Raw genomic sequence first — 22,557 nt, 5'->3', positions numbered from 1 at the left:
GTGGCGAGGGGGAACCGGAATCCCCTCCCCCATTATCTATTAGTATAGATGACAATGCCTAACACCAGATTACGGTGAGGACGGGACTTGGTCCCCGTAGCAACAACGACGCCTATAAAAGAAGACAAGCTCATCAAGTGTAGCCTCATCAACTGATCAACTGCTCAGTTATAAAGTACAGCCCCATCAATAGTATTTCTTCTTTAACTCTTTAAGTCGTAATTTTCTCATTCACCTTCTCTCCACCGCCCAGCTCTCGCGCCTTCACAGATCATAAGTAATGTCTCCCTGCAAGCAGCTTATGGCTGCCCTGCAACTACCATTGCTCCTGCTGGGCCTGTTCGTCCTCTTGGCACCAACCGCTGTCGTGATGTGACACGTACATAGTGAGAATGCATGCTACAAGATCTATCTTGTAACTTTTTAGATACATAATTATCTTTCCTATAATGTACATATGCATATTTAACTATAATAATAAGCCTTCTATCTCATCCTATTATTTTTTTTAAGGGTAACCTATCCTTACTTTACCATCAGAAAATACTATGGGAAAAGCTCAATAGCTCCGCCTCTTTAACTTGGGGCAAAAAACATTGATTCTTTATTTCTACTATCTCATTATCATCTCACACCCTAGCTAGATCCTGTATCTAGGGTAAACTCCAATATATATATATATATTCTATGTATTTTTTATACTTTTCTTATATTTCTTTTTAAATAGCTACTAGGAGGGAATCAAATCCTAGTGGGACACTAGGTGGCATGATTTCAAAGCTACACTTATTTTAATGCATTATTGCAAGCATGATTACAAAACTTTGTCAAGGAGCAATGTCATGCTTTCATATGGCATGAGGTGTCCTTTGGAATTAAATGAAACTCTAGGCTAAGGGGACCACGGAAAGACTTTTGCTACCAGAAATGGACCCTATATTGATGAATTTTTTACACAAGGTTCCAATCCGAATTGGAAAATGATTTCAAAATGAAAATCGAAGCTAATGAGCTAAGTTTCTGCCCATATTTTTACTTTTTTATTTGGAGCCACGGTTGAGGAGATATGATCAAAATAATGGACCCCAGTCTATCCACATCATGTAGGGACAGCTCATTTCCAACTTTTTCAATTCCTATTCACACTGGCTCCTCTCTTCTTGTGTAAACCCTTGGGGGTTCCCTTCACCTATAAAAGGGGACCTCTTCTTCTTTGAAAAGGAACTCAAGCATTCAAGCCGTTGATGAGAGGAATTCTTGAGGGAGTGAGTAGTAATGCCTAATTGTACTTAGCCATTAACATAAGCCTAAGCCTACACTTTCTCCTAGAGGAAGACTAGCCATCCTTGCATGCTATCCTTGGAAGATCAACTCTAATCAAAGAAGGGCGTGGACTTGGCGTATCAATCAAAGTTGAATTCTCCCCTCTTCTTCTCTCTCAATCAATAATGGTGCTGAAGGGTTTCAAGTAAGATGTGTTCTACATTGATGTTTTCTTGATTTCTTGTTGTTTTCATTTAAATCTCTAATCCAACATATATATATGTATCTAATCTCATCTCCTTAACCAAACCTATCTCTCTCATTCTTAGTAATTCATCCTCTCTAGGTTCTCTTTGCTACAGGTACATCTCTCCCCGTAGTATCATTATTGCCTACGGGCAAGAATAGGGCTTGGGAGGGAAACTTCTCATCTCTTCACTTCTCTCATATCTACATTTCTCACATACTATCCTAGATGAATAACCCACATGATGATCATTTTTATCGCTTTCACTCTGTACGATCTATTAGAATTAACGTATGGATTAGCCGAAAAATACACTTTCAACAACGTGTAGTGTTTCTCTTTGGCCCAGAAAGGCTTAATGAAATACTTCTATCACCGGATCCCATCATACTACCTCTCATAGACTATAACTTTTCTTTTGACGTAAGCGTAGTTATCTTGCTATGAACCAAGAGGATTTGTACACACAATTAATCCCAATCACTAGACAAAATATATATATTATGGTAAGCACAAAACTACAATTCCAAAGAACAATTCGTAGCCTATTTGGTCAGCCAAGATTAAATGCCATTAACTCATCTATTAACCCTTTCATATTACCCATGATACGATATGACCATAGCCTTGATGTTTTCATTTTCGTATTGTTTCGACATTCTCGTTTGTGTTCTTTCTTTGTGTGTGTGCGTGCAAGAGAGAAAGAGTGAGTCTTCTTTGATTGCTCTTCTTTCCAAACCCTAGTCTTCATGGCATCTATGGTTTAACTCCTTCATATAGTTTTTGTTGAGTTCCCTCACAAACTCTCACAGCCATAAGCCCGGTGCTTTCCTGGCAAGACCACAAATTTCTCGACATATTTTTGGTGAACTCGACGCGAAACTGCTAGGGTGAGATTTTGTGGATAACCATGGGTGATCATGTTGAGCAACAGGGTATACATTTTGACCCAGCAACAATGCAAATGTTTCAAGCATTTGCAATGTTCATGCAACAACAACATGCCATTGAAAGAAGGGAGATTTCAGCAACGAAGGCCATACAAGCAGTCGTCAATAGAATGGATCAGTTCAATGGCAAAGATGTAACCAAGTACTTACGCGAGTATGTGAAGGAGATGGAGCTGCATCGCGTGTCAGAAGGTGAGATGATTCAAAGCTTTGAGCTAGTTTTTGCTCCAGAAATTAGAGAGCATGTTAGGGTAATTAAAGATGGGCATGGGAGAAATTAGGAAGAACTCAAAGTAGCTTTAAAGGAGGAATATTTCATGGAGGACTCTGAGAGAGTTACTATTCACGAAGTCATTGGGCACGGGCTACTACAGAAACTTTGGTCAAGGTAGGTGATCTTGAAGAGCCATTTGTTGCCTTGATTGACCATGGTTCAGAAATAAACATAATGTCAAAGAGTCTCTACAACAAGTGCAAATGGCCAATGGACACAGATCATGGCTGGATGGTAAAAGTGGCAAACAATTAATCCGGTGAATTGTATGCAGGATGTCTAGGTGTGAAGGTAACAATAGGTGATGTAAAGATTGACTAAAACTTCTTTGTACAGGATACATCTTCATATCATCTCATCCTTGGACAGGCCTACATTATGGGAGTTCGAATGGAAACAAAGGTAATGGATGATGGTTCAGCATATGCTAGGATACATAGCAAAGATGGTAAACGAGCTGTCCAATTTCTCACAGTTTGTGTGAACCATGAAAGAAATCGTGACAACCTCAGAGAACATCCTCTACCAAAGGTGAGCAAAGAGTTTCATGATCATAGAGAAATGATGGGTTTTGGCCAAGTACCATTGTAAAGCGGGATTGCAGTGGTACAGAAAGAAAAAGGGTCTCGCCTGATCCAAAAATAGGTGAAGCATTTTCAACGAGCTCCTTGGTAACAAAGAATGGATCAGTATGTTTTACAAAACTTGAAGATTTGAAGAGATGTGAGAGGCAATATGTGCATAATGTACAAATAGGCATGAAAAAGAGTGGGTTGCTAGAGCCTACTGAAAATGTTTTGGGTTTGTGTGAACAAGTTTCTTTTGTAGATACTATGGGTGAGCTTGATGCTATAATGGGGTGTAATTTGCATCTTGAAAATGAAGTTGTGGAAGTTTGCTCTATGGAAATATATCAAGTAATAGAAGCCTTTAAAGAAAGCCAAACAGTTGGCCCAGAAGTCCATGTTGAAACTAAATACAAGAGTGTAGCAAAGAAGGTGAAACCAGTAGCTTCACCCTTACCACCCAACAACAGGGAAAAGATTGAGCAGGCTTCTTTACAACCAAGTTTGAGGAATCCTAAAGAAATTGGGCATACCTTCACAAAGGAGTCTTTCCAAGACTTGCAGATTGGTTGCGAGGAGCTTCTAACACAGGAGGAGACAAAGTGCTTCAAAGAAATGCTTTCAAAGCATGGTAAGTCTTTTGCATTTGAGCCACATGAGATAGGATGTGTTGATCCTTCTATTGTAGCTCCTATGGTAATTTTCACAATACCTCATGTGCCTTGGAATCTGCGACCTATTCCGGTTCCAAAGGCTCATTTGCCAAAGTTAGTAGAGCTACTGAATGAGAAAATCAAAATGGGAATCTTGGAGCCTTCTTGTGCTCCATACTCAAACAGGTGGTTCACAGTTCCGAAGAAGAATGGTTCTCTACGCTTCATCCAAGATATGCAACCAGTGAACAAGGTGACAATTAGAAATGTAGGTACAGGTCCAATTGTGGATGAGTTTGCAGAGGCATTTGCAGGGAGGGAAATCTACTCAATGGGGGATCTCTACTCAGGGTGTGATCAATTTCAGCTTGAAATCGAAAGCAGAGACTTGACAACCATGAGGACACCTTTGGTTTTGGTAAGGATGTGTACCTTGCCACAGGGAGCAACCAACTCGGTTGCACATATGATGAATGGGATGAATAAGGTCTTACGTGACTTTATTCCTCAAATCACAATGCCTTTCATTGATAATTTGCCTATCAAAGGATGTGAAGAAAGTGACAAAGATGAAGCTTTGGATCTCAAGGGATGTCGCAGGTTTGTGGTAAATCACATAAATGATTGTGATAAAATTTTGTCTAGGTTGGAAGAAGTGAATCTTACATTGTCAGGGAAAACGTCTATGTTTGGTGTCAATGAAGTGCTTATTGTGGGGCACATGTGCTGGCCAAATGGTAGGAAACCTTGCCCAACAAAGGTAGATGCCATCCAAAGAATGAAAGAAATGAGAACTAGCATCACTGAGGTTAGAAGGTTTCTGGGAGCATGTGTCTTCTATGTTATTTGGATTCCACATTATGCACATGTAGCTGATCCTCTTTATCAGCTGCTTAGAAAGAATTAGAAGTTTAAATGGATAGAAGCACCTGTAAAATCCATGAAAAAGCTAAAGGAGTCGCTCCAGTCAGTAACAACTTTGAGAAAGGTAGACTATGAGTGTCAAAGGCCAGTAATTGTGACAGTAGACACCAATCCTACAGGGATTGGATGGGCAATAGGGCAAGATGACAAAGAAGGACACAGGTATGTGGTAAGATTTGGAGCAAAGGTGCTAAGTGATCGCCAAAGAAACTATCCACAGATAAAGAGAGAGTTATGGGGTATGGTTACAACCTTGAAAAGTGGGAAAGAGTACCTAATTGGTGCATGTGTGGTTGTAGAAACGGATTGTCTACCACTTCTTGGGATGATTACAAGCTGCTCAACTCCAGACATTGCTATGTTGCGGTGGATTGCCTACATTAAGTCTTTAAATCCTGAGTTTAAGCACATTGCAGGTAAAGACAATACAGTGGCAGATATGCTATCAAGGGCAAGGTATGAAGATGAGTCACAAATGATTGACGAGGGAGATGATGTAGGCACAAAGTTCTATTCTATCTCTCATGTCAAAGGTAACAATGTCTGCATGACTAATCTACTTGAATCATTCTTGAAAGAGCTTTATGAAGGTGATTGGCTTCTTATTGGAAGCTAATTGAGTACTCTAACAAAACAGGATGATTGGTCTAAACAAGAATTCAAGAGGATACGCAGGAAAGCATATGGGTACTTTTTGAGGGATGGTTACTTGTGGAAGCATCCTAAACAAAAGGGTGCTACACCACAAAGGGTTATATGTAAAAAAGAGACTCAAGTAAATCTCATGCAAGAGTTTCATGAGAGTCTATGGGCTGGACACAGGGGTGTATGGGCAACCTTCTCCAAGTTGAAAGAAAAATATTGGTGGAAGGGTATGTATAAAGATGTATCTCAGTTTGTAGAGACATGTGTAACTTGTCAAGTGTATTCAAATGTTCGACATCGTGATGGATTGCACCCTACATATCTACTAGCCAGGCACTATAAATGGGTTGTGGATCTAGTCACAATGCCTCTAGGACTCTGGCAGATGAGATACTTGGTTCTTGCACGAGAGGACCTAACTAACTAGGTTGAAGGAAGAGCATTAAGAGCTAAAACCACAGAGGCTGTGTGCAAATTCCTTCTTGATGAGGTGATTTGCCGTTATGGTTGTGTGGGAAAAATCACTGCAGATAGAGGTGAGCTGGATGCCGAAGAAGCAAGGGAGTTCTTTTCTAGATTAGGAATCAAGCTTTATCTTACTACAGCTTACAACCCTGAAGGCAATGGAAAGAGTGAAAGAGGGCATCCTCCTATCATCAAAGCTTTGGCCAAGTCTTGCAAAGGAAGAGTTGGTGAGTGGCCAAAACTGTTACCATATGCTTTATGGGCTGATCGTACAACACATAGATCAGTAACTGGCTACATGCCTGCGGAGCTAATGTATGGTCAAAAGCCAGTGATGCCGATTGAAGATACAATTCCCACATGGAATATACTACCTTGGCAAGAGGGGCTTAGCAGGGAAGATCTCCTTGCACTGCGTATAAGGCAGCTAGAGAGAAGACCTGGAGACATTGAAGCTGCAAAAGAACGACTCAAAAATGCAAGGTTGAAAAACAAGGAATACTTTGATAAGCGAGATCGACTCAGGAGCAAAGCAATTGACAAAGGTGACTGGGTTTTGGTGTATGATAGTAGCCTTGATAACCAACACACAGTCATGCGTAAGTTCAAAAAGATGGTTTGGACCGTATGTTGTAAAGCATGTGCATGAAAATGCTACTTACAGCTTTTCTGAACTAGATGGTACATAAGTAAAGATTCCCATTGCAAGAAAAAGGATCAAAATGTTTAAGAGAAGAGGAGATAATGATCTAGAAGATGTTAATGAGGAAGAAGAGAAAACCACAGGTAAAGATGAAGATTTGGAATCATCCAGTGAAGAAGAAATCAAGGAAGATGTACAAGAGGGCTGATCTTACAAAGAAATAATGTGGCACATACCGGAGGATGTGCAGGTTTAGAGGGGGTGGATGTCGTGCTTTGACACATACATAGTGGGAACGCATGCTACAAGATCTATCTTGTAACTTTTTAGATACATAATTATCTTTCCTATAATGTACATATGCATATTTAAGTATAATAATAAGCCTTCTATCTCATCCTATTATTTTTCTCAAGGGTAACCTATCCTTACTTTACCATTAGAAAATACTATGGGAAAAGCTCAATAGCTCAGCTTCTTTAACTTGGGGCAAAAAGCATTGATTCTTTATTTCTACTATCTCATTATCATCTCACACCCTAGTTACATCCTATATCTAGGGTAAACTCCAATATATATATATTCTATGTATTTTTTATACTTTTCTTATATTTCTTTTTAAATAGCTACTAGGAGGGAATCAAATCCTAGTGGGACACTAGGTGACATGATTTCAAAGATATACTTATTTTAATGCATTATTGCAAAGCATGATTACCAAACTTTGTCAAGGAGCAATGTCATGCTTTCATATGGCATGAGGTGTCCTTTGGAATTAAATGAAAGTTTAGGCTAAGGGGACCACGGAAAGACTTTTGCTGCCAGAAATGGACCCTATTTTGATGAATTTGTTACACAAGGTTCCAATCCGAATTGGAAAATGATTTTAAAATGAAAATCGTAGCTAATGAGCTGAAGTTTCTGCCCATATTTTTACTTTTTTATTTGGAGCCACGGTTGAGGAGATATGATCAAAATACTGGACCCCAGTCTACCCACATCATGCAGGGACAGCTCATTTCCAACTTTTCCAATTCCTATTCACACTGGCTCCTCTCTTCTTGTGTAAACCCTTGGGGGTTCCCTTCACCTATAACAGGGGACCTCTTCTTCCTTGCAAAGGAACTCAAGAGGTCAAGCCGTTGATGAGAGGAATTCTTGAGGGAGTGAGTAGTAATGCCTAATTGTACTTAGCCATTAACATAAGCCTAAGCCTACACTTTCTCCTAGAGGAAGACTAGACATCCTTGCATGCTATCCTTGGAAGATTACCTCTAATCAAAGAAGGGCGTGGACTTGGCGTATCAATCAAAGTTGAATTCTCCCCTCTTCTTCTCTCTCAATCAATAATGGTGCTGAAGGGTTTCAAGTAAGATGTGTTCTACATTGATGTTTTCTTGATTTCTTGTTGTTTTCATTTAAATCTCTAATCCAACATATATATATGTATCTAATCTCATCTCCTTAACCAAACCTATCTCTCTCATTCTTAGTAATTCATCCTCTCTAGGTTCTCTTTGCTACAGGTACATCTCTCCCCGCAGTATCATTATTGCCTACGGGCAAGAATAGGGCTTGGGAGGGAAACTTCTCATCTCTTCACTTCTCTCATATCTACATTTCTCACATACTATCCTAGATGAATAACCCACATGATGATCATTTTTATCGCTTTCACTCTGTACGATCTATTAGAATTAACGTATGGATTAGCCGAAAAATACACTTTCAACAACGTATAGTGTTTCTCTTTGGCCCAGAAAGGCTTAATGAAATACTTCTATCACCGGATCCCATCATACTACCTCTCATAGACTATAACTTTTCTTTTGACGTAAGCGTAGTTATCTTGCTATGAACCAAGAGGATTTGTACACACAATTAATCCCAATAACTAGACAAAATATATATATTATGGTAAGCACAAAACTACAATTCCAAAGAACAATTCGTAGCCTATTTGGTCAGCCAAAATTGAATGCCATTAACTCATTTATTAACCCTTTCATATTACCCATGATACGATATGACCATAGCGTTGATGTTTTCATTTTTGTATTGTTTTGACATTCTCTTTTGTGTTCTTTCTTTGTGTGTGTGAGTGCAAGAGAGAAAGAGTGAGTCTTCTTTGATTGCTCTTCTTTCCAAACCCTAGTCTTCATGGCATCTATGGTTTAACTCCTTCATATAGTTTTTGTTGAGTTCTCTCACAAACTCTCACAGCCATAAGCCCGGTGCTTTCCTGGCAAGACCACAAATTTCTAGACACCGCTAGGACCGCTGATGAGGAACCTCTGCAAGACTTCTGCGTGGCCCTCAGCCACGACCAGCTGTAGGATCTCCAGCTTACCCTCAACGGCCTTCCCTGCAAGCCTGCCGCCGTCGTGCAGTCCTCCGACTTTGTCTCCCGGCAACTCTGCAACCCCGCCAATTTCACCGGCAACCTCGGCTCTGCCGTCAACCTCGCCGCTACCACCACCTTTGGCACCCTCAACACGCAAGGTCTCTCCATCGCTCGCGTCGACTACAAGCCCCGTGGTATCAACCCGCCACACGTGCACCCCCGTACCACCAAAGTCCTTTTCCTCGCCAAAGGCACGCTCCTCGTGGGCTTCGTCTCCACCGCACCCGCCAACCAATTATTCTACCAAACCATCTATTCCGGCGATCTCTTTGTGTTCCCCCGTGGCCTCGTCCACTCTCAATTCAACCCCGACAAGTCGAAGCCCGCTCTTGCCATCGCCGCCCTCAACAGCCAAAACCCTAGTGCCTCCCAGCTTGCCGTCGTGCTTTTCGCTTCCGACCCTCCACTCCCCGACAAGGTGCTCGAGACCACCCTGGGCATTGACGATGATGATGTGCACCACCTCATCGCCAGCGTCCAAAACACCCTCAATTAGAATTACTAGGGAAACTTTGTCATTGTACGTACACCAAACTTGTTGCGATGAACACGTCCCTAATTAGTTCTCAAGAATAAAAAAAAGTCACCCACACAATCAACCTCCCGATATTGTAACTAATTACCATTGAATTGTTCGCACTGCAGACTGCAATGATAGCCCTGCTTATATTTGTAACAAATATATAGACAATCGTGTAGCATTTATAAAGATAATTTGTTTGTTAATTAGTGGCAATCATGAGGTCATTCAAGCATGTAAAGAGCTTCTTTGAAGCAAGAGTTTCTCATAAAGGATCTAGGAGAGCTCTATTCCTTTTTTAGCATTGAAATTATAGGCATGAAAAAGGGTACATGGCTATCACAAAAACAATATGCTTTGAATATGTTGGCAACATATCATATTCATGATTGGAGAATCAAAACCCTAGTAAGAGTGACATTGAAAAATCAAGAATAAAAGTGGGAACTCGAAAATTCCCAGATTCACAAGTATGGTGTTATGAAGGATCTCGGAGAGTTGAGTTACTTTTTCAACATTGCATCGGAACAAAAGAATGCACACAACTATCAGAAGAACAATATGATTTGAATATGTTGGCAAAGTATTGTACATATGATTTTATTGCTATTCCCTTGGATCATAATTTTCACGGGGAATGTAGAGACATCTATGCATTGCTATTCCCCTGTTGTGCTCATGCTTGCACTCTACACAATATGTTGACTCTCATCAAATCCTCTTGTCTTTATTTTCCTTCTAGAGAGAGACGCAAAGAGCGTTTGGCATGGGCATGGGTGGGATTCATAAGGTAGATGGTTTTCCTCTTACACAATGATGCATGAAGCTTACCATCTTCATTGCATCACCTAGGTCACAAGGAACACAAAGATTGTACTGTACCAAGTCTCTCTTGATGAGAGGAACTATAATACAACTGCCTATTGGAGGGGGGACCGGCTCCGTATGAATCTGGTCCTCAACTATTGTCATGTTCTCTAGACTCTCTCTCTCTCTCTTGCAAAAGTATTGTTCATGCCAAGTTAACTAAGTACCATGTTTATGTTGCTACCATGAATTAACTTCACCCGCTATGCTCACAAAGTAATCTGTCAAAAGTCCTTCATCTAATTTCCTAATTCCGCTACTCTCAAAATTCATAGGCCATTTTCATTACAACATTTCAAGATTAGACCCCTCTACCTAATGAGCTAGCAAAGCGAAGCAAACCCCTATGCAATCCAATGAAACCGGAGGTAAAGGGGGTGCTTGGAAGCCTCGAGTATTTTGCATCCAACTCGAAGGTGTCAACAAAGTCATTAAATGCGTCAAACATGTGCAAGTGCTAGAAGTGGAAATTTGACACTCAGAAGGCCACCTAGAGAATAAAAGTGTCTATTTTCTAGCTCACTCATCTCAGACCCAGTCTCCACTTCTAACCATACAACATGATTGCATGCATTATGTAGACAAAGACTACCAGCTCAGGGGTGCACCTTTAAGAAACTCTTCATATAACATTCGTTTAAAGGGTATTTTAAAAAACCCTTTACTTACATGATCAAGGTAATAAAATGATTGAGGTAATAAAATGATTACATGATTAAGGTAATAAAACGGTCGCTTTTTCTTCAAAAACTTACGGGTTTTACTCTAAAATCAAATTCAAAGACCTTTCTTTCAATATAATCCTGTTAAAATTTTAAGTTTTGGCAATTAAAAAACACATTCATTTGAACTCACGTGGTAACTTACATGTCTCAGATGTGAACTACTAGTAATTTAGACCACTTCTGTTGAGTTTAGACTATGGAGGCATGGCAAGATGCTGTGGTGTAGCAGAAAACAAGAAAAAGAGAGAGAGAGAGAGAGAGAGAGAGAGAGAGAGAGAGAGAGAGAGAGAGAGAGAGAGAGCTTCGATACAACAGTAAAAAAACCACGCTACACTATTTCTTGATCATGCTTACAATGTATATGTAAAGCCAAAAAAGGCCATGCAAACTTTACTCTAACTGATGGTCTATAGTTGCATGTCTCGAGACTTGTTCTCACGGGCGTAGACACTATTGAATCCGGGTTTGCATACCCAACAACCCCCCCTCAAGCCCAAACCACTGACAATGGACTCGAGACATACCATGGCAGAGTTCAATCACCTGAAACCATGAGTAGACGTCCCCCCCTTGACAATAACTTAGGTGTGTGTGTGTGTGCTTCCCTCAAACAACTATTAGTGTGAGACATACCAAAACCCGACCAAACAACAAAGGGTGGTCTTACCATTATATTTTTATGGAAGTGCCTGTAACCCATTCAATTATTGAGAAATAACTAACATAAAGGAAACATAAAGATAGACTAAAGAAAAGCAAACTACAGGACATCACTGTCTACGAAAAGCATTGGTCCTGCATCATCTTCATCACCTTCAACCATATTGATATGTCACTTGTTCTTCTTAAAGCATTTGTCCGATGGATGATTAGTCTTTCCACAATGGGTGCAAGGATTTTTGCTGAAACAATCCTTGGTTTGATGATTGTTGCGTCCACATACAGCACAAGGTCTAGTGCTGGTAGTAGACCTAGTGGAATTGGCAGTTGAAGTGCAACCACGGGCTACATATGCAGTTGGTAAGAAAGAGCTGATTCATGGTACTCGTTTCTCTTCTTCCTCCAATGAGTTAACAATACCATCCAAAGAAGGCAGAGGATCCTTGTCCTTTAAAATAGTGACAATTTGAAAAAATTCTGCCGGTAGACTATTCAAAAAAACGGCTATCATATCTTCATCTGGCACAAGGACTTCAACATAAACTAGTTGTGTTTTGATGCTCTTCAATCTATTAGCTAAAGCTACAATGTTTTCATCTTCACGCATACAAAGATAATATAATTCCATTTTTAAACTCAGTTTGGAATACTTAGCTTTGGCACCAAAAATTTTCTTTAGCACTAGAATGGTAACCTAACAGGACATAAAAGTGTCCTTTCAGGGTTTTGGGAAAAAATTCCAAAACCATATTAGATCCACTCATTTTGAAAAATCCTTTCATGAGCTTATAGTTCAATAACTACTACATGTGGAAAAAATGAGAAACTTGTAATTTTTCTCATCCCTTGGTCACTACAAGCCTCCAAAGTTGATGGACCAGTGCATTTTGCCCAAAACAGTAATTTCTTACGGTTGATTGCATATAAATAAGAGTGGCGATTTTTGTAGGACATGAGATAAAATGCCCCATTAACTTCAATGGTTTGGTGACCAGAACATATGGTTGCTTTTACCTGACTAATGTTTTTTTGGGCAAAATAAAATGGGTACAAAAAAGTTGCATTTTTGCCATTGTGCGGACCTATCATCAAAGTTTCTATAGTCACACTCAATACAGATACTATATACATGTTTTCTTAGTTCCGTTTGGGCCTTTGGATTCAGAAGGAGCCATGGAGCATGTCAAAAGGATAATGGATCTCTTACAATTGGAACCTTGGGGGCAATGATAAAGTGCTAAATACAACAAACATGAAAAAACTGGGTTTAGCATTATGACCTCTAGAACCCATAGAAACTACTCAATATCTAGCCAAGTTGGTAGTCTATGATTGGATATGGTTACTACCTACAAAATACACACAATTGGCCTAAGAAACTAGCAATATTGAGAAAGTTATACTTGCTACTCTAAAATGTATCGTATTCTTCAGCAATAAAAAAACTCAACAATCGTCATATACTATGCTATATAGCATATTAGGTCCCCCAAAACTCAAGGAAGATTAGCTTTATGTTATATATTACACTTACACAATCAAAATTGAATTTGGATATCAAGAAAGCCCCCAAAAAAATCATAAAAGTGCTAATTTTGGCCAAAAAACAGGATTATGTATTTCTTGTAAATTGGTCATAACTTTCAATTGTAACACTTAGCTCTCCCTACAAGCATCAAAACATGTTGACAACTATGAAGGCCTAACCTCTAGCCATCTAAACCTCACAAACATGAAGTTTAGAGTGGTATAGTTGCCAAAAATTGAAAAAAACCCAAAAACAGCACCCGTTTTTTCACAGAGTTTAGGTTCAAAACTGTTGTGCAAGAGTAAGGTTAATGGTGAGATCGATACTCCAAAAAAAATGCTAAGTTTTTTTCAGTTCATAAGGCAAATTTGTTGATATATAGCACCTAGAAATACATTCTCATACTCTTCAAATAATTCAAGAAAAATGGTCACTTAAGAGGACACAAAAGTGTCCTGTCACCATTCTAGTGTTAACTCTATCCAGGTAGCACTTGAAGAATCCACATCATCCAAATAACAAATAAAGTTTTCGTCTAAGGAAGTTAGAATGATACCAAAAGCTTGTTCTTCTTTCCTTTGTTGCTCAATAGAGAGGGCTTGAGTTACTGCAGATGTAGTGCCTGCCTCGTTGGGTGCAGGAGGATTGACCACATTCCATAGGTTTTTCCGCATCAAATAGCCTTTTACCTTGATCTACCAAGCATGGAGATCGATCCCATTGAATTTATCCACCTTGGAGGCCATATTTGATATGCCAAGGATAGTTTGGCCCTTTTGTTATGCTTTAGGACCACTTTAAAGAGGTGGATGGAATTGCATCATTCAATATTCATTTACAGCAGCTTCGCCTTGAACATAAGCCTCCAAAAGCACCTGTCTTATCTACTGTGAGCACCGACCAGAGGATCAAAGTTTGTCGAGGGTGAATAGGGTGTGACTGTCCCTTTGTGTCAAATGAGATGGACACTTTAAATTGAGTGTGAAATCAAGCAAAAAGATGGCGATTTCTGAAGCAGAGGGCTGCCGATGGCGTGGATGACAAAGGTGTTCACAACGGGATGTATGAGCCGATTCAAGAGTAGTTGAAGTGTTGAAAACTCACTAAAAGGCCACGGCGTACACGTTCATGGCGTTTTTTCTTGATTTGCTGCAGTCGACGTGCTGCTTTCTCCTTCTGTAAGCGACTGCTCCCACGCTGTGTCGAGCCAAGGCCGAGAGCACCTTGCCCTAATACCAAGTGTTGAGTTTAGGCTATGGAGGCATGGCGAGATGCTGTGGTGCAGCAAAAAACAAGATAGAGATAGATAGAGAGAGAGAGCTTCGATATAGAAGTAAAAAAACCACGCTACACTATTTCTTGATCATGCTTACAATGTATATGTAAAGCCAAAAAAGCCCATGCAAACTTTACTCTAATTGATGGTCTATAGTTGCATGTCTTGAGACTTGTTCTCACGGGCTCAGACACTATTGAATCCGGTCTTGCATACCCAACAACTTCATCATAGGATAGAGCCCAAATTGGTCAAATGAAATTTGAACTAAAATAATTTGGATTCAAATGAGATTTTGGAATTGGCATCCAAAAATCAAACCCCTAATTGTGTATACCAACCCTAAACAACTTCAAAAGGGGAAAAAACTCAATGTTTTGTGAAACCTAAATTAGGTGCGACTATTTTGAATTTTCACCAGGGAAGTTTTGGATAATACAAAGTGGGTGTATGGATGTTGTTGTTGTCTATGTTTCCTCTCTTGGTTCCTCCATTTGTATCTCTCTTGTATGGCGTAGCATTGAAACTTTGAGTGTAGCTATGTGTCTTCAACTGAAATCTCTTCCATTTAATATAAGCTTTCTTGCGGTATTATGTAACTTTGAGTGTGGCTATCTACACTCTTATATTTCTCTTAACACATGATTAACACACCTAAACCAAGTTCTAAACATAGGAGTAGATAGATCTCAATTAGAGGATGTTATAGAGTGCTTCAAGTACCCAAATTGAACAACTAAAATTAGGCTATTCAAATCATGCAGCATTTTGCTAGGCATTGAAATGAGTTGCTATTAAAGTATGGATGCCTTCTATATATTGTCCTATTCATGTCGTGAGTTTCAGTGAATCTGCAATTTTGTTAGGTATCATAAACCATCATATTAAACTTGTAGGAGAATAGATTAGATTTTGATATTTGACACACTTGAGTAGGGATTTCATTCCAGTGTTCCCAAGTTGCTGCATTAGGGTTTACATTATTCTGAGTACAATGGTCTCTCCACCAATGCTTGGCCAGCTTTTCAAGTAACATATAAACATGTTAATAACACTGAGTGATCATTTTTCAAAACACGTGATCATGTTAAATGCTCACATGAACTTCCTATTAACCTACAAAAAACACCCAAACCGGTGGTCCCACCGGGATTTTCCATATTCTAGCATGCCCATTGGAGCATTTTTTCCATATCCAAGTGGGCCTGCCATGGAAAAATAATAGCTTGGTGGGATTTTGGTGGGTTATCAAGTCACCATTCATCGGCTTAAATGTGATTCAATATAATAACAACACATGGTGATCACAAAAACATTCACGTGATCATGTGATTATTAAGCACTACATTTGAAATTCGTGTAGTAATTTAGTGAGCTAGACGGGGTTTTTTGAGAGGTTTACTACTAAAATTAGATTATCCACATCAGGTGTAATTTTTCCATTGAAATGAGTTGCTATTATGATAGGGATGCCTATTATAGATTGTCCTATTCATGTCGTGAGTTTGAGTGCATTCGAAATTTTGTACTCATCATACACCATCATATGAAACTTGCAGGAAAATAGATTAGATTTTGGTATTTGACACACACTTAAGCAAGTATTTCATTAACATGATCACAAACATGCAAACATGTTAATAACACTGAGTGATCACTTTTTAAAACATGTGACCGCGTTAATGTTCATGTGACCTTCCTATTAACCTACAAAACCACCCAAACCGGTAGTCGCACCGGGCTTTTCCATATTTAGGGTTTTTATATTTGTGAGCTTTCATTTTTGAGCTTTTGCAGTTGAAAATTTATTTTCAAGCTTTTTAAAGCTCATGTCAAATCAACGATATCTTCAAATATTAGTGTGGCATGAGAAAAATCTAGAATAGGTTCTGCATTCCTTCAATCACCAAACAATCAAATGTAATATGCATGCATGTATTTGCTTGTCATGCACATCACTTATTAAACTAAAATGTATCTTTAAAAAAGTTTCATTTCTAATTAATTTTGATTGAACATCATATTCTAAAGAATACCAAACAACAGATCTACCATAGTCCCAAAGTAACTTAGCATATCAACTCAAGAAACCTCAAACCAACTAGATTTCAATTCCAATAACCCCTCACTAACAACATCCTGAACTCTTTTGCCTAAAGAAACATCTTTTGTAGTTGAACATGCCTTTAAGATGCTAGCATAGGTGATTGTTGCAACTCAAGAGATGCCATCTCTTTGAATCCATTGAAAGCATCCCATAGCTTCCTGGTCGTACCTTTGTTGGTCATATCTTGCAATGAGTGTGTATGAATATATGGAATATCTTTGCAATCAATGTGTATCAATATATGTTATCCCAAAGACAAATGTCCTTAAGATTTTTTTTTGTTTTTTGATGTACACCACATTTGACATAAATTCGTTCAAGAAATTGCTAAGAAAAGGGTTTCTTTTCAACTATCCCTAACTAACAACATCATATGCCCATATTAGCATCTTGCTTAATGCCACCCCGCAATTTGGATCCATTGAAAGTATCCCTTAACTTCTTGTTCGTACCCTTGTTGGGCATATCTTGCAATCAGTTGAGTGTCAAGAAACTGCATCCCATAGATAAACCTCCTCAAGCATTTATTTGTGCTTTCTAATGTACACCAAATTTAGTATACAAGCCTAAGGCATTGCCAAATACTAGGTTTCTTTCCAACATCTCGTATCTAAGTATGTCGTTCCACCCTTTCTTTGCATCCATTGAAAGCATCCCATAGGTTCCTCGGGGTACCCTTGTTGGACATATTGTGCAATTAGTGTGTGTCAAGGGATTGCATCCAGAGATGAACCTCCTCGAGCAATTTTTGTGCATTCTACACCACATTTGGCCTACATGCCATCCAAGGCATTGCACAAGGTTTCTTTACTTTGTTAGCTATACTTAGATTCAAAATATTCTCGCCTTCTTCATCCATGTGTTCGACCTTTCAAATGGCACCATGGTATTATTATCGACAGAAAGAAGTACAATATAGTTATACGAATGGCAGGATGTGCGGGGGTGAGGTTTCAATGATTGCCTGAGGGAATTTCTAACGAGGGTTGAAATATGGTAGTGTTTGAAGATTAAGGTATTGAATAAAGTGTAAAAGTGGGTGTGTTTCTTTAGAGGCCACACACATCATACATGAATCTTGCACCTGCATGCAGTAGCCTAACAAAAAACACAGTATATTCATGGCAACATGAGCGTCCCAAATCAAAGCATGAGATCAAAGATCAAAGAGCTAGTAGCTACTAGTATCATTTTGATTTTGATCATAATACCGGTTGGTTGGTTAGAGCTACAATTTTGAAGTTCAACCTTTCAAATTCAAAGTCTTCTTAATTTTGTATATTGCTCAATTGCACTTCATAGGCTATAATGTTAAATCATCAGCATGCTTCATGACAACACGGGATGACCACTTCAATGAAGTGGTGATGAAGGTTCGAATGCGCGAATACTGCAAGCATAAGCGTTCCGAAGTGCAAAAAGAAATCAAGCATGGATGGAACAGACCAGATTGGCTGGCCAAAGAAGATTGGAAGCATGCGAAGAAAGAAGTGCGCGAGAATCCCGACAAGTGGAAGCAACAAAAGGAGGCACCCAAAGCGCGAGTAGAGGCAGGGAGCCCGCACCACTTGGGGAGCGGCGGGTGGGCATCATTTGAGGCCGATTTTGTAAGTGTTTTCGTATCTATGTTCGATAGTTTAGGGTTTATGGGATTTGAAATTTTAACATAATGGATTCTTTGTATGTTTTGACAGTGGTCGTTTACAGGACGTGATCCCACTCCGTATGAGCGTGAGTACACTAGCAGGAGGGCTTAAACGCCCTTATAGACATCATGACTTCTCGCGGCGGCATAGTTAGTATTAGGGTTTATTCTTTTCTATTTATTGTATTGTTTTATAAACGTCGCTCGTTATATGTTTATACTTACAAAAAGCTATCTTATTGTTTTTTTTTGTAGACTCCGACAGATACGCCGCTTGGACGCGATGAGACGTCTGATTAGACAACGTCAGTTTAGCCATAGCTAGATAGCATTAGTTTCTTTTTGTCCTAGCTTATGTATCATGAGACCATGTAACTATGTATTTTTGAAAACCATGTATATTTTTAAAATAATGACAATGGTTTGTAACTATTACATTTGCAATGATTAACAATCAAGTGATTTTGCTGCTGTGTACAATTGTCATTTATTTACTTCCATCAATTCACGCTTGTCATTTTTGTATCTTTATTTTGCAAACAATACGTACTATGGATGATGGAGTTAATGATTATATTGTCTTGTGGCTGACTATTTTGGGTTTATATTTACCTTTGTACTTTTTTTCAAAGGTATCAATGACCAATGAAACATTCAATATGGTTGATGGGTGGCTGGGCATTCAATGCCCTGCCCCCAAAAAAATTTAATCTCAGGCGTCGCTATGGGCGTCGCTAAATTGTGCACTGCAGTGTCGCTATACGCGTCGCTATTTATGCCCTGCAGCGTCGCTATATGCGTCGCTATAGGTGTCCCTATATAGCGACGCTTATAGAGACTGCGGTAGTGACTGCTATAGTGACGTTTCCGTATCGACGCTAATAGCGACGCTCTTAGCGACACCGGGGGTTTAACAAACCCGATGTATTTTCGTCGCTATAAGCGTCATAAGAGCACACAATCTCTTGTAGTGTTTTAACATCATGAAAATGGAAAAAAATTATCAAATTGGATAAATTATCTAGAAAAAATATGACTTGGAGCCTCCTCATTGTCTGAGTAATATACACTTACAATCTAGAAGATCATGGCAATAATTATCCATTATACATTTCAAAATGGATTAAAAAAGGTACTCAACTAGATTCTCATTCATAAATGAAGATGAAATTACAAATTTTGAGCTCAATATGATGGGAAGTAGTAGCTCTGTTAGCTTGGGTGCTAACCATTCTGGTAGCCGATAGAATACTTGTGACCCTGTCCTACTTGCTGAAGGATCTTTCTTAGGAGTAATCATTGACTAATTTCTTGCGAGTTTTTCCAACTCTTGCAAATTAGCACTCGAAGAAGCTCGAAGTAGGATCTGTAGAGTCTAGTTACACTTTTTTGGATGCGCCATAGTTAACATGTACCTTTATCCTTCTAGCAAGGGATATCGAAAGAAGTGTGAGAGTCTCATGAAACTTGTCTTTTAACATTATGATGGCCAATTCTAATTGAATATTGTATGTTGATGGCGGTAGATATCAATCTCACTTCTTGATGTGTGGGCTCTGGAGATGATTTCTAGGAATTTTCTTCTTATTGATTCCCTACTATTGGACTTTCCAACAATCAATTCCCTGCTATTAGAGAAATATCTTATTTTTCCCTGCTATTGTGAGAGGTTTTCTAGACTCCCCCTATTTTAAGTTGATGATTACTATGGTAAACTATGGCTTAGTCTTTATACCTGCTTATGGATACTCAATGGTACATCTGGTGCTCGCGGGGTGCACTATGTAATCATGCTAATGTATAATGTGAGTTCTAAAGGAGGGGTTTTAAAATGCAAAAAATTTAGGCAAGTTAAAGAAGATACATTAATATAAAGTGGTTGTTATATTCAATTTTGAAAAAAAATCCTAAAATAAGAGGTCATTTTATTCATTCAAACATGTTAAAAGAGGGGTTTTTTTAATACCCCACGAATGCACATTATATAGGGGGGTATTGTAAACCCCCTAAAATTTGGTGGGTCCTTAAGGATTCCAGGTATCCTTGGCTCACTTGTGACATTGGGTAATGTAGGCTGGATGAGAAATCTTTAAGTTTGAGGATCACAATAGTATTCCAACAAGACACATCCTTCAAACAAGCTACTATTTAAGCTTGAAGGACATGATGACTCTAATTCGTCGGATGGTGTGACAACGTAGAAACTAGATTGGATTGCACAAATAGAGGGAGAGGAATGCGGAGAGGGTGAGGGAGAGAGGGAAGCCACTCTATGGAGGAACAGGGCCGAGAGCAGTAAAAGGAGGGCCGCTTGGAAGTGAAAAGCTGGCGGGTGACTGTAGAACGACTGTAGAGGCTGAGAGCAGCCAGCGCTATCTAGGAATGGCCATTTCCGGGAGTTTTGGGGCCATGAGCAAGCAGATGGAGGGACCACAGTAGAGGGTTGAGGTGCGGTAGATTGGAGGGGCTGCATATGACAAGGGTCCAACCTTGAGCATGAGGAAGCAAGCTACAGGCTGGAAGTTGAAGTTCAAAAGGCTGCAGGGAAAAAAAGACATTATTAGAAGAGTGTTCGTGTGCGAGAAGAGCCGCCAGTAGAGCTGCTTTGAGAAAGCTTTGAAGGAGATTGCCTGTGCGAAGAGGATCAAGCTCCAAGAAGCATCATGCTATAAAGCCAGCAAATATCAAATTTGATATGATTATATTTGATTGTGTATATGTGATACATAGTTGGTTTGTGTTTTTTATCGAGTTTGTCATCGATTTCATGTGCATCTCGTCTTTTGCCGTATGCTCGTGGTAACGGTGGCTCCGGGATTGTGTGTGTGTGTGAGAGAGGGAAATTGGTACACTATTCTGGATGCGGTCGAGGCATGTGTGGCCTCCCGATGTGAGTGGGTTCACAGTGGGTGATGGTATGATGTTGGATTAGTGGTGCTGAGGTGTTTCTGTGTGAGAATGTGCAACTAGTGGTGTTCAAAGGCGAGTGTGTGCAATTGTAGTTTGCAGCTTGTGTATAGGTGTGTGTGATTCTGTGTGGTTAGGGGTGCGAGTTAATCCCTGGGCTATAAAGAGGCAAGCTTGGAGTGTGATGGGTTTGTTCCCCCTTTCCATCAGTTGTGCCGCCACTAAGGACCTACTGATTGCTCCTTGGTGAAGTCGAAGACGGTGTTGTGGTTTGAAGAGCAGGATCTAACAAGAATGGCATGGTTGGGTTTTCCAACTTTTACAGGTGCTGAAGATGGTGAGGTTTGGTTGCAAAACTATGGCCTTTTTTGGCTGGACAGCGGCTTGTCAAGAGAAGAGGGAGTGGCCCAAGCTTTCCCACTCCTGGTTCGTGGAAAAGCAAAGGTATGGTACGAGGGCTTGCAAGCTAAAGAAAAACAGGATTGGAGCACATTGGAAGCTGCATTCCGAGGCCAATATATGGCCAACAGGCACTGGAGTGAAGTGAAGCAGATGATGGACAACCTAAAGCAAAGCCTTGACGGTGATTTTCGAGCATTTGTGTGGGAGTTCGAGGCCATATGGAGCAAGTTGGTTAAGGTAACTGCTGTAGAGAATGCAGATTTTTTGAAGATGACCAAGTTTGTGGACTGCTTGCATGTAAAAGTGCAGGATAAAGTCGAGATATATGGACCATTCATGTAAGATTAGGCAATAGCCTATGCGCAGAGCAGGACAAAGAAGGTTTTAAGAAGAAACACGCAAAGCATGTTCTGGCAAGTCCATTGGTGCCAAGGCCAATTGCTAGGGAAGAGCTTTAGGTAATCCAACCCTTTGTTGATGCACATGTGGTAGCGGTGGATAGGCGTGATGAGAGAGTAGAGACGATACCGTGTGGGCCTATGAGGCCTCAACAACTGCACAGAGGAGTCTACCGAGTACGGCTTGATGTGCTTGACCAATTGACTTCCGAAAAGCAAGTAGTGGAGAAGATAGTTGAAGTGCTAAAGCCGATGAGTTTTGTGGAGAAAGCCGGGGTGTATTCGAGCTATAGTAGTGCCTTGGATACGGACACCACATGGGAAATGGGTTTAACATGGGAAATGGGTTCTGCTTATTCAAGGTATGAGACATATGATGTTATACATGCCGATAAGGTGGTCAAAGAGCAACAAATTGCAGGTGAAGAGACATTTTGTGCGGAGAGGGGGGTGGGCAACCCTCTCTCTTGCCTTGTGATGGTAAAGCC

General features: G+C 39.8%; 1 pseudogene; it reads left to right on the top strand.

Annotated features, from left to right (window-relative positions):
- The window catches only part of LOC147452149 (germin-like protein subfamily 2 member 4 pseudogene), a 10,145-nt pseudogene extending 615 nt beyond the window's left edge, over window positions 1-9,530 (top strand).
- Window positions 9,531-22,557: the final 13,027 nt, after the last annotated feature.

The sequence above is a fragment of the Adiantum capillus-veneris genome, chromosome 8 (assembly GCF_014529385.1).
Source record: "Adiantum capillus-veneris isolate H3 chromosome 8, ASM1452938v2, whole genome shotgun sequence".
Lineage (NCBI taxonomy): Eukaryota > Viridiplantae > Streptophyta > Polypodiopsida > Polypodiales > Pteridaceae > Adiantum > Adiantum capillus-veneris.
The sequence above is the reverse complement of the archived record's forward strand: the minus strand, read 5'-3'. Positions and strand labels throughout refer to the sequence as shown.